Here is a 13,482-nt window from a genome sequence, read left to right as displayed (position 1 = left end):
TCTGGCATTTTCCAGCCCTTGTTATCTTTCTCTCTGTGTGCTATTAACGGAATGACGTGATTGTTCCAGAGCCTCCCCAGTGTTTTGGCCTGGTTGTGCCATCATGAACAGCCTCACTACATCTCGCACATCTCCTGAGGGCATGCACCAAGGCTGGGAAACTCAGAGAAGGCATCATCAAGAAAGATTGCTAGTTATTACTAAGCTGTTATTGCTACTGCGAGAAACCCTGGAGCTGCAGAACTGCTTGCCTCATATATGCTCATTAGCAGCATGGATAAGAGCAGCATTGATTGAAGACTATAATTAGATCTCGATGACCTTTCTGGACTGGCAGGCTCAGGGACTGTGCTACTTTGAAAGTGCTTCCAGTGTCTCTTCGCATTCTTTTTTTTCTTTTCTGAATGGTTGGGATGGCATTTCCCTATTCAGCAGTCTTGGGGCAGTTTCTATTATTTATCCCATTGTAGTTTGCAGAGCTCTCCCCAGCTTGGTGCTGCAAGGCCTACACCACAGAGTGAGAAAAGCTCCGTTGTTGGACTGCCCTTGGTCTCCTGGGCGGTGGGCTTGGCCAGGCTGTAGTTCTCCTAGGGCTGCACTGCTAGCTTGTCAGGCAGCCCTTTCTGCTTTAGTTAAGATGCCAAGAAGTACTTTTGTGGGCATCTTCCTCTGCTGATGACTGATTTTCTTGGAATCTTTTTCTTAGCCTATTCTACTCAGCCAGCTTGGAGCACTCCCAGAGTGTTAAGCATATACTTCTGTCATGGCATCCTACGTGGAAATTATTACTGCTTGCTTGCAGTGCTGGAAAACAACCTCAGCATCAACAGTATGAAAACAAGAGTGGAAGAGTCAGGGGAAAGACCCACAAGTCAGCACAAAGGCCCAGTGTTCATCTGTAAGCACCACATGTGGCAAGGAGCACCCAGGGGCTTCCCTGCATTTGGCCTCCAGCATGTTGGAGGCAGGTGATAAGCACGGCCTTCTGGGCTGCAGTGTGCTCACCTTTCTTTGCCACACCCACGGAGCCCTCCTGCCCCTTCTACTGCTCACATAACAGCTGGGATGAGATGCCAGCACACTGGGAATTGAGCCAGAGGCAAACACAACCACTGAAGCCTGGTTGGCCCATGTGCTGCAGGAGGGTATCTGAGGAAGGACGTTTATTCCTCTGGTTTTGAAAATGAGACCAAACCCAATGAGGTTAACACGTATTTTTGAGTGGGACTTTCTTTGAGGTCAGAAGTTCACCCCAGGTGACAGATTTTGGTGACGAGCTGTTTTTCAACTTCCTGCACTCTCATCAGACTCACTGATCCCATGCTGATGTGTAACTGAACTAGATATACTGAGTACCTTCCTCTTTCCAGCAATGTCAGGCAGTGATACAAACTCTAACCCACACAGTGCAACTTGATCATTTTCTGCAATGTTTACATGCACGCTACCCTTGCTGTTTGGACTTTAAAGTAATGTGAAGTTTGAGAGGCAATTTCACCTGTAATCCACAGTATCCTCTTCTCTTTCCCTTCCCTAATGCTAGATTGCTTTTTCGTTGCTTAAAGTTCTTCTGCTTTAAGTTAAAGAAGTCTAAAATTAAAGCTTTGCAATGATAAATGACTTTGTGAAAGTGCCTGCACTTAAATATTGGTGAGGCCCTAGCAAGAGGCTACCCAAAGCAGCTGTGGATGCCCCATCCCTGAAGGCACTCAAGGCCAGGCTGGATGGGGTCCTGGACTGCCTGAGCTGGTGGGGACAAGTAGCCCATGGCACAGGGTTGGAACTGGATGGGCTTTAAGGTCCCACCCCCAACCTAAGCCAATTCTATGGTTCCATGATATATGACTTGCCTGTGTGAGATCCCAGCCAGATCTTCTAAGGTCAGTGGCTCCTCTAAGCTAAAAGAGCCAACCTAGCAGAAGGAGCAGGTGTTTTATTCTAGGTGATTTTCTAATTACCTATCAGCTGTGCATGTGCAAACCACAGTATCTGAAGATGCAGCCAAAAGGGTATCATTGGCAGAAGGTGACCTGGCTGGAGCTGAGAAACTTGATTATAAGTGGTGAAAAAGAAATGACAAGCTTGAGCTTCATAGCCCAGCACAGGTTCTAACCTCACTCACACTGATTAGCAACCAAAAATTTGAGCACAAGATCTTCATATGCACATAGAGCAGAAAGTTCTCTGAACTTTGCAGCACAAATCTGGTCTCCCACTGAAATTCTTTCATATGTAGTTGATATTTAATCCATGAATCCCAGCTCCTCTATAGATGTTACAAGCTATCTACAGGAGCCTGTAATAAACTAGGCCTGGCAATGCTAGCAAAAAATCCAAGCACTGAAGTGCCCAAGCAGGACAAGAACATTTCCAGCCAGCCTGGGTTATAGACAAGGCCTCTCTCTCCAGACAACTGTGAGTTTTCAGCAAATCTGTCTGAAAGGGAGAAGCCACAGCCATTCCTGGCCCTTGGCATTTGATGAGGCGCTGAACAGTTTGCACAGGAGTCAAAGTCCATTCGTTCAGCAATGGAGAGCCAGCAGCACCTGACTTTGTAATGTAACCTGATATCACTACTTAATGTCCATGCTGTGAATTATTAACAGCATTCCACCCAACGCCTTATCATTGGAAGGCTGGAAATACACCTGCTTTCAAGGGCAGGTTTAATTGCCTTCATCTGACCTAGATTCCACCCACCCCCTTCTGAGTATTATTTAAATCGACACGCATAGCACAGAGATTTTTGCCCTTCTGTGAAAAGATGAGCAGGGAAATGATGATCACTGCTACCTGTCTTTTGGAAGGGAGCAAACCAGAGGGAGGCAGAAAGGGGATGTGCAGGTGTTTTCTGTTCCTTTGGTGCAGTCTAGCACTGAGAAAGCGTGTGCCAGAAAAGAAACTGGATGTTGAAAGTAAACTAAGACAGGGATGTATCTGTGGGGTTGAGAAAGACAAATTATCTCCCAGCCGGATAGAAACTCTGGTCAACCTGATGTAGCTGTAGGTATCTCTGTTCATTGCAGGGGATTTGGATCAGATGACCTTTAAGGGTCCCTTCCAACTCAAACAATTCTGCAGCTCCCCAGCCACTCTCAAAGGCTCTCATCTCTCACTTGCCCTACTCTCCCCTGGCAATCCCTCTCAAAGGTGACTGCCCCATTGCCTTCCCAGCCTCCTCTTCCCTGCTTGCTTGCCCTCTGGAAGCCCACTGCAAGTAGAGGAGCCCATGATGTTCCCCCCTCTTCTCTCAGGGGCTGATCCATACCTCTGGTTACTCCGGTGAGATCTCACAGGTAAGCAGATGCTCCTTCAGGCTGAGCTGTGCTGTGACGTGAGACACGTGACAACCATGCTGCTCAATAGCCTGGCTTCTTGCCTGGTCACTGGCTTGAAGAAGAAGGAAAAAAAAACTGTTTGTGAGTACTGTGGAGAGATGAGAAGATGGGGCTATTAATAACAGGTGAGACATTATCTAGGGACCACACCAAGGCTGTGTCACAGGGCCTCCTGGTGAGGCCAGCCTGTGGTTCATACAATCAAATGGGCCTTAGCGGGAGGCACATGAAACCCTTCCTCCTGCAGACCTGCAATACAACTTCACACTGAATATTGTGGTGCTTTGTATTGTTCTCGGGAAACATCTCTGGACCTCCAGGAGTATTTCTAACCAATGATATTCTCTCTGCCTGTGCCACTCCTGTCACTGCAGAGGATGCCATGATGGCATTTCATTAATCCTCAGTCAGCTGAGCTGCCATACCCAGACACAGACTAGAAGAGCCTTTAGCTCTCTCTAGGCAATTGCTACCCCAAACACCCCATTGGCAGCTCTTACCTTGCAGTGCTGAGAGCGGCACAGGAGTGCATGGAGGCTCCAGGGCCAGCAAAAGCAAGCTGCAAGCCTTGTGCTCATCTCTGTGTGAATCATGGCCCTGGGGAATGCAAGGCGTTCCACTGGCAAGATGCCTGCCCATGATCTGTAGTGCCATGGAAGTCCCTCCATCCTCAGGACTGCCAGTTTAGATGCCTTTTTCCCTGAATATTCTGCTGTACCTCAAGATTTTCCCTTGCATTTTTTTTTTTCTCCTTTCTTATCATCTTCCCAATTTTTGCAAGGTAACGTGGGTTGTTATTTCATGCCAGGTTTGTGGAACGTCATTGCATGGGCTCACTTGCCACTGAGATGTGTGGTCTAATCTCCCCCCTTTGTACAGCACTCATTTTCACACACAGACCACAGCCCCCTTTGTAAGGGATCCAGCCTGCACTCCAATACCTCACTGACCCCCAGTGAGACCATAGCCAGCACAAACCGTTCATCCCTTGGAGTCTGACTGTCTCCCTTTCCTGCCAGCATCATGCAGAGACAAGCTTGTTTCTTCCCAACAGTATTCTCTCTTCTGTAAACCACAGCTGGCTCCTACAGCAGCAAAAGCAGCTCTCAATTTCACTGTATTACTAGGAAATGAAATTATGTCATTGTATTCGCAAAAAATCCTCCCCGGGTTTCAGTACAACCAGGAATGGGAGGAAGATGCTGCTCAAGTTTCATCTCCTCATGGAAGTGCTTGGCATACAGTTAAAGGGCAGAGCGTGGCACAGTTAAATGAAGCCAGGCTGCCTTCAGGACCAGATGCATCTGACTGCTGAACCTACTGGGCCTCACGGAGGTTGATGTCCCTGGAGATTGCTCTTGAGGCCATCCTCTTTCTTTCCAGGAGGTAACCTCCAATGAAAGCCTATCTGACAGGTGGGTTCCCAGCATTATTTGCTCTTTGTAGGAGGATGTGAGGCAGGATGCACATTTCTCATCCATAGAGCAAACAACTCTGCCCACCACATTCCCTGGAGGAAAGGTGGAAAAAAAACTGTGTTATGCCCTGATCAGAAGCCAGACGACAGCTCCCAGTCAGATCTACTGTCATAAAACTGCAAAATGATCTTGTGGCTGAACCCCATTCCTTCAAAATTAACTTAGTAAAGCACATGCAACTCTAGTCAGAAGGCCCATGGGAAACAGCCCTAAAGACAGGCATAAAGTTCTGTCAAAATTGCTCCTATGGTATGTTAAGAACACCTTCCTTGGATGACCATGAATGGACAATCACTGTTGTGACATTTTGTGATGCAGCTATTTCCCCAGATGTCTGGACTCTGCAGACAGTCACCTGCGCCCCTGCTCTCAGGGCAGACTTAATATTCTGTCTCCAGGGAGCTGGCTTTGAGCTGCAATATAGCTCACAATCAAGGGGTACTGGGTAGTTTCTTCCTTCAGCTTCACAATGTAGCTCAGTCCCAAGACGTGAAACCCAAACACTTGACTGAGATCTTGTGTTTGCTCTTGAGGGAGGCTTTTAACTAAAAAAAAGGCTTGGTACAGAGAAAAAAAAAAAAAAAAGTCTCTATAGGAACTGCACCAAAGTCAGTCTTTCTTGATTCACAGCACTGGCAGAGACTCCCAAACTAGATTTCAGAGTTGGACCCAGGCCCTGGAGACCTTAAAGTCTCAGTGAGATTTGTCTGGAAAGGCTCTCTGCTGGGCTGTGAGCCTGCTCATTGCTAAGCAGGGCAGGGTTATTACTGCTTAGTGGCTCTAAATATTTTCTCTGTTTAGAGCAGTCATATTTTCTCCATCTGTCACAAGAGCCTTTCCTCTGCTGTTAACCCTTCCACCAGACACAGTTGAGAATTCACAGGATATCTCCTCCTGCTTGAGGTGAATCCCTCTTTTCTTTGGTTTCTCCCAGGAGGAATCATAGAATCATAAAGGTTGAGAAAGAACCTCTAAGATCATCTTGTCTAACTATCCAGCTACCACCAATATTGCCCACTAAAATCTAGAGAGAAGACAGCCCTCCTTCTTCCTCCATTGCATGAGCTTGCAAGACAAAGTCCTTCCTCTGAGATAACTAACAGGACCTGCAGGCCCTGAAGAGAAGTCAGGGACAGTGGCAGCCCTCCTAAGTCAGCACACATCCTACAACAAAGGGATTGCCAATGCTCCTACACACAGCAGTGAAAAGAGGTGGCAAACTGGCTACCCTGGCCCTTTGAGCTAGCCCAGGGAACATCAGAGGTTTTGGGGATGAAAGATGTAAGCAGATTGAGGGTTAAGGAAAGGGAAACAGGCAACATAGTCTTTTGTGGGAATGGCTTTGGTGGCAGAATACCAACAGAATGATAAAGAAATAGGAGGCAGAGAAGAGGGAAGTTTGGATGCCTGCTCAAGGCTACCTGGGGGTAGCCTGACAGGGACAGATCAGTTCTACAAAGTTCTAAGATTCAGCACCTCTTCTCTGCATCTGCTCTTGCAATAAGATGTGCATGCAGGCCAGGGAAACTAGAATCCAGCCCAGACCATGTCAATGGACCCAAACATTAATACAGAAGAATGCTGGGAAGCAAAGGCATGCACAAGATGTTAAGGCCACAGTGGACATTTTGGTGATGATTACCAGGTTTTAAGCCTGTTGGCAATGTTTCCAGACACGCAATTTTCCCGTGAAGTCATCTGATAGACCCGCTTTGGAGCCAGAATCTCACCATCTTCCATATAGGGAATCAAACCTTGTGTGACTCCTTTTCCCTCCCTACGTCTTCATTCCTAAATCCTGTTTAAAAATAGGATGTTTCTGAGTTCAGCCTGCCCTAGTGAAAACCATAGGAACCGTTGCTATCCAAAACAGTGTTGACATCAGTTGTGTACACTGAAAGACTGCAAAACTGGAGTGCAGAGACTCGGTGACCTCAGGAGAGGTAAAAATGGCTGCAAAATTAATCCTTCACCATTCAAAAGTTTTGCTTCCTCAGCTGGTGCCTGGCAAAGAAAAAAACCACTTTTTAATTAATCAGCCCCCAAAGTCACTAAGTATACTAGGAGCTTGTTACTGAAGTTCTGACATCTTTGATTTTTTTATTTTATTTTTTGTTATAGGAGCATACTGCATTTCATTCTAAAAACATCATCACCATGCAAAGGAGCAAAAGACAGCAGTGTTTGATTGGATCCTTGTATGTTTGGCTTACGTGCACTTCGGGAGAAAGAGAAGTATGCAAACATGGGCACAAAGCCAGCACTTGCAAAATTCATGAGAAAAATGACAGTGTCTGCATCTAAAAAAGCAGTGGCTCACATGCATTTGCAATTACGTGGCCAACAAACAGAAGACAGAAGCATTCAGGATGGCCACTTGCGCATAACCATCTTTCTGTTCTCCCTCTGGAGGCAAGGGGACATCAGGTCCGGACAGTTTTTCTGCCTCTGATGCTGTAAGAGCAGATCAGGACAGATGAATAAGTTTCCTGAAGTCTATCTATCAGACAGATTCACCTGATGGTGGATCCTATGAAGGATAGAAGTCTGCAGGAAAGAAGGACTTGGTGTAGTAGGCTTTCAGTCCTCTCCAATGAAAAAATGGAGGATAAGAATGCCAGTGGAGGGAGACCTTCTCTTAGGACTTCACACTCCACCTGATTTGGTGTAGGCCATTGGTGGTGAGAGTCTCTGGCAGAATGGGTGTTCTCACTCTCAACTCTTGATGAATAAAGCAAAGCAGCTTTGCTGCCTTCCTGCCCTAAGACCTCTTCTATGTTCATAGAATCATAGAATCATTAAGGTTGTAAAAGACCTCTAAGATCATCCAGTCCAACTCCAACCCATCCCCACCATGCTCACTGACCATGTCCCTCAGTGCCACATCTCCTCATTTCTTGAACACCTCCAGGGTCAATGACTGCACCATCTCCCTGGACAACCTGTGCCACTGCATCACCACTTTTTCTGAGAAGAAATTTTTCCAATGTGAACACTGGAACCAAATGTGAACCCAATGTGAACCTCCCCTGTTAGAACTTGAGACCATTCTCTCTCATCATATTGAGAGGGAGAGCAAGCAGAACACAGACCACCACTGAGTCTGTTCTGAAAAGGTCATGTTAAACAGAATGCAGAACAAGAGCAACTGACCAGTAACTGGGAGGCCTAACCAAAATGAGAAACACTCTCTTCAGTCCTTAAAAACATACACATCCCTAACGCCTTGCATTCTGTGGCAACAGAAATAAATGAAATTATGTCTGGCTTAAGCTTTTCTCTTCAACAACAGACAACTCAGCAACTTAAAGCCTTTGAGCTAGACCAGAGGACCTCAAAGAGTTTTCTCAACAACTCAAAATTTCCCTCTTGGATACTATTTTTTGCTGAGAGCAACCCTTAAACTAGATGTGTTTCTAGCAGGAAAATAGAAACTATTGCAGCTGGCTTCAACAACGGACATTGTGAAAATACCAATAATGGTCTAGTATTGGAAGCTATTTTCCAGATGTAACAATGTGCAGATGCAGAGGTGTCCATATTTCCATTATTCATATCCCCACTGCTAGCTGTACTTGCTTCTCCACAAAAGATTGTCTAAACTCACCTGGCCAACATTTTGATCTAGTTACAGCTAGCAAAAGAACATCTAAAAACATTCTCCACAAGATGGAGAGTCTCATCTTGAGGAAGGTCATTGCAAAATACACACAGTAGTGAACAGAGGACGCTCTCTTGAGCATGTGGAAATCTATCCTCAGCTGATTCTTATAAAGTAAACAACCTACAGCACAAAGCCTCTGCAGGACCAGTACATCTCAGGGACTGCAAATACCTGAAAATTGGAATAACATGTTGAGTAAACATGACTTTGACACCTTCTTATAACCTCATAGCTAGACATCAAAAGATTTTTTATATATGAATAGATCAAGAATTCACTGTTTCAGTAGTCCCCAGATAGATCAAGAGCCTGTTATACCAAACATTGACAAGTTTAGAAAAGAACCTGGGGCTGGGGAGAAAAAACAAACACAAAAACACACACACAAAAAAACCCAAACCAACCTAACCTTGCTACTTTTTTTTTTTTTTTTTTTTTAAGGAGCTTCAGTAATGGCTGTAAATTAAACCTGCTTGAGCATCTCAGGTAATGCATCTGGCTATGCATACCCTCGTGCTTTTTTTGCAGGGATGGCTTTCAGCATTGGCCATTACTTGGTAGGTGTTTGTCCCTTTCATCTTTGCCTGCTGGAATGACCCTAGAAATGGCTCTTGGGATCACTTTGAACCCTTAAAAGAGGGCTGGTTACCAGCACTAAGCAAATCTGTAAAGTTCAATGCCTTGCCTTGACCCTTCCATCAGTAGTTCTTCTCTCTGAGCACATTCAGACTCTCCCTGCCTGACGTGACATTTTTGCAGGTGTAAAGATCTCAGGAGCACCTTGAGTAACTAATGGGAGCAGCACGATTTCCCCACACCCTGCCTCTCCCCTGCAGTCATGGCTCAAGAGAAAGGCATGCATCTATCCATCACACGTACACCATGTCTAAAAGAAACCAACTGTCCAAGGGTTGTTCCTGCTGTGTTGCTAAGGAGTGTGGGTTTTTTGCCAACTTATTATTTTCTGGGCTTATTTACGTGTAATTTCTGCTTGACTCACTCTGTATTTTTTTTTGACATCTTCTTTCTGAAGATCCACAAAGACAAACTGGAATGAGACCTATGGCTTTGTGGAGAGAGGGTGCCCTGTAGCCATCAGAAAAGGCAGAGAGGAAATCTCAGGAGGTTTCAAGGTCCAAGAAGTGGTTGATAACCGAGCTCTCTGCACCCTGAATGAAAATCACTACCAATAGTAGGATGGTGTTGGGGGAAAAAGTGTGCTGTAATGCTGGGATTTGAGAAAATGACTCAGGTGGTTGCATCCCCCCAGCTCTATTTGCAGTCTCTTCTAGAGTAATATCGGCTACTTTACAATTTTCCCCAGATTTGTTCCCCTTGTGGCAGGGAAATGAGGGTTGGTGTGCCATGCTGCTGTCACACAAGGTCAGAGCCACCTGTGAAATAGTGCCGGCCTCAGGCCAAACACGGAGACAAAGGCACAATAGCACTAGCTGCTAAACCCAGAAAGCCTTTGACTGCAGCGTTATTACCTAAATTTAAGGGTAGCAGGGCTGACTGAATTATTCATTACAAGCAAACTCTCTGGCAAACCTTCTCCATGCTAGCTGTTAGCAGACCGTGGGCAAACTGCCTTTCTGTTTACAGAACTGTTCATGCCAAGCACAGCACAGCCCAGGAGCTGTCTGCCTGCCCTTTGCTTCCACAAGTCCCCACCCTGGACCTGTGCTGTGTCCCAAGGCAGCATGGTACCCACAGAGCAGTGCAGCCTGGGGAGGAAGATCCTGTCTGTGAATTGTGTGGGTAGATTCCACTGCCCTTTTTATTGTGGATGCTTATGCATGTCTTCGCTTCAATCCATTTTCCACTCTTTCTTGTTTTCCACTGGCAGTTTATCCGCTTTCCACAATGGGATTTTTGCCTGTCTGGGGCAGCAGACTGGAGACAGTGCTGAGCCCACTGTTAGATGAATTCTCCTACCATTGCTCTTCTATTCACAGTTCTCCATTCCTTTCTGCCTTCAACAAGCTTACAACCATTTCCAAGTCTCTTGAAAAAAGGTGTATTCTTGCATCTTCCTCCCCCTCTCCCCCCCCAATCTTTTGTTGGCATCTTTCTTTTTGTGGGCAGACAGGTTTTTCACAGCCCCCTTCACCTACACTCAGTTATGGCAGTACTCTCCAAGGCCGGGTTCAGTGGCCAGCTGTGAATCTGCTAAAGAATAAAGGTCAAAGGCTAAGTACCCTAACCTGACACTGAAGGCCTTGGTAAGTGATCCGTCAAAAAGATCAGCTCCTCTACCACCCCTATGCAAACAGGAAGCATAGCAGAATGTGATCCCCTCCTTAACAACGCTATAGCAGCTGTCACTATTCTTTTTCACCTAAGGGCAGAAAAAGAAATAAAATAACGCCAAAGAAACAAACTTACAACTGAAGTGAGATCTAGCTGTCTTCCTCCCATGCTTTTTGGGAAGGCTAGTGAGTGAGCAAACCTGAATAACGGCCTCATTGCCAAAGTCTTTTGTGAGATAATGCCTAGGCTTCACTATCCCAGTCCTCCTCCTGGCTACTTAAAATCCTCATCTCTCTTGCAAAGAGCTTTTGGAAGCCAGCATGCTGCACTGGTGAACAGCACAGCTTCTTCCTTGTAGCTAAGCTATATTAAGAGGCAGCAAAGGCCAACGGGAAAAGTGCTTGAGGAAGCACTTGTCTCTTGCACTTCGGCTGCGTGGGCAGGGGGCTTGCTCTAGGGACATTATTCCAGTGCCCACACACAGCTCTGAGCACTGGTGCTACTGGAGATACCTCAGGTCTCCAGTCTGGCCTCCAGCTGTTGCTTCAGAAGGCAGGACTCCTGCAGGCCCCATGTGGGATGTGCAAGCTTTGTGGAGACAGCTAAGATACCAGGCATCAGACAGCTATGTTTAGATAACTAAATCTTTCCTGTAGCGAGCCCTACAGGACTAATGCTGAAGATAGAGTGAGTTGTGTTGCTGTGCCAAGTTCTTGAGGTAGGAAGAAATAAAATGGAATTGGAGACAGGACTGGAGCCAAAACAAGCAATCTATGGTAAAACCAGCAAGCAGGAACCATTTCTAATCAAGATGCACCTCTGTTTCCTTGAAGAATTACCTCCTAGTTGTCTTAATTTGCTCACTAAACTCTGCCCCAAAATACACACTTCATTATGTTTCCTTGAGATATTCTGTAGACTATGTCTGGAAAGATTCAGACTCCTTTTCCATCCCAAGACCTGCCATTTGAGGTTGCAGCCTATAAAGTGCATCACCAAGCCTGTTCTGTAGTGAGACACCATAGACCCCTGCCTAGGCTCCTTTGAGCTTGCCCTTGTAGTTGTAGAACCTGGAAGGATGGCTCCAGCACAGCCAGATTGCCCTCTGCGTTAGCTGAGCTCCCAACAGGCCAGCAGGTCGCTGGTGCTTTAGCAGTGTGGTAAGTGGCCAAAACAAAACTCAGCAGCATTTATCAGCAGAGAATTCTAGTGAGATATTCTAGTGAATTGCTGAAGCCACTGACAGTTCTCAGCTTCCAGGAGGCATTCAAAGTAAGACTACTTGTCACAGAAAACTAGAGTAGAAAACAGCATCAGATCTTGCTTTTAAAGAGGCAAAATGAAGCCCAACCAAAAGAGAAGAGACAGCTGGAGATAATGATTTGAAAAGGTTACATTTCCCTTAAGACATTGAACAAAGAAGGAATACTTTGCACTCCATAGCTGCCTAAGCACCGATATACCTTTGCAGCAACAACTATAGCAAAGAACAAGGTAAGACTACAGAATGAAAGTGGTTTTTCTCTAAAAACATACAAACAAATCCCTCACATATTTATACTCTCATACCTCTTATCACAATACAATGACATGCCTCCACATGGTCAGTCCAGAGGACAAACCCCAGGGGCCCATGCTCTTGTCTGGATTGCTTACTCCCATCATCCTTGACTCTCAGGTATTTAAACTTGCACATGGTTTGGATGTACTCTGTGTAACCACAGGAGCTGGCAATCATTAGGATCTTTTGTCTTTCCATCTTGTCCTCTCTTTAAGATATACTCACCATCTTTATTCTTCTTATCTCAGCAACTAACGTCTTCACCCCCAATCCCATTCGTTCAATTCCTAGCTTCAAACCACTACCTTTTCATACCTTGAGGCTTCAATTTATGTCTTGCTTTAAGACTATCTTGTTCATTCTGTGTAGACATTCTAAGGAGCAAACACAGATGTGCTGCGATTTTGATTATCTGCTAAAACACCACCTCCATGTTAAAAGCTGCACCGCTGCTGGGATTATCCCACAAAAGCAGCCAGAGAGGCTGAGCTGAGTCCTCCACGTCTCCCTTGAGCCGTGCTCAAATGCTAACTGGTTGTTTTCCTCTGCACATGGCTTTCACACCAATGTCTTGCTCCCAGCTCAGCCCATGTTTGCCATATGCTGATGTATTCTGTCAGAAAAAAAAGGCATGCGAGTGGGCACTGAACCTACTCAAGCATTCCTCTTCCCCTCACTTCACTATCAAAGCATCCCTTCTATATTTCTTTTTTTCCAGCAGTGGCATCAACCCCAGAGATGTGCATATGATGGCAATCAGGAATGAAAACACCATTAAACCACACAAATTGCTATAATTTTTTGCCATGGCTGTGAAGGAAGATAAGGGATTCTCCATTTATTTATACTGTCTTTGTCACTGTTGGCATCTCTTTGTGCATCTGCAGCCTATGAAAACCGTATCATTGTGCTGGAGAAGGCAACAACCACTAATCTGATAAGATTCTGTAAGACCTGCTCATAACAGCACAGACAAGAGTCCAGCACACAGTACAGCTGCTTCCAGACGTGGGTCGTTAGAAAATCCATCCAGGCAGGGTCAGGGAAGGGCTTCTCCATGCGAGCAAAACAAATAGGAATCTGTAAATTGTGAGCCTGTAAATTCCAGAGAAACCTCCCCCAAAGAGCACACTGGAAGAGTTGAAGAAGGGTCTGGAGGAGTAACATGCCAGCGTGGCCCTGCAGATT

The 13,482-nt window shown here is 45.7% G+C and overlaps 1 long non-coding RNA gene across 4 annotated transcripts in view; it reads right to left on the bottom strand.

Annotated features, from left to right (window-relative positions):
* The window catches only part of LOC149918156 (uncharacterized), a 32,007-nt gene that overhangs the window by 15,165 nt on the left and 3,360 nt on the right, over positions 1-13,482 (bottom strand). For all 4 annotated transcript variants that reach the window (XR_016466018.1, XR_016466019.1, XR_016466017.1 and 1 more), the window contains exon 2: positions 3,269-3,390. This is a non-coding gene — a long non-coding RNA (uncharacterized LOC149918156). The remainder of the gene's footprint in view (positions 1-3,268; positions 3,391-13,482) is intronic.

This window comes from Phasianus colchicus, chromosome 4 (genome assembly GCF_987193195.1).
Source record: "Phasianus colchicus chromosome 4, bPhaCol1.hap1.1, whole genome shotgun sequence".
NCBI classification, from domain to species: domain Eukaryota; kingdom Metazoa; phylum Chordata; class Aves; order Galliformes; family Phasianidae; genus Phasianus; species Phasianus colchicus.
Note: the sequence above shows the minus strand (reverse complement) of the source record. Positions and strands in the feature narration are given on the sequence as shown.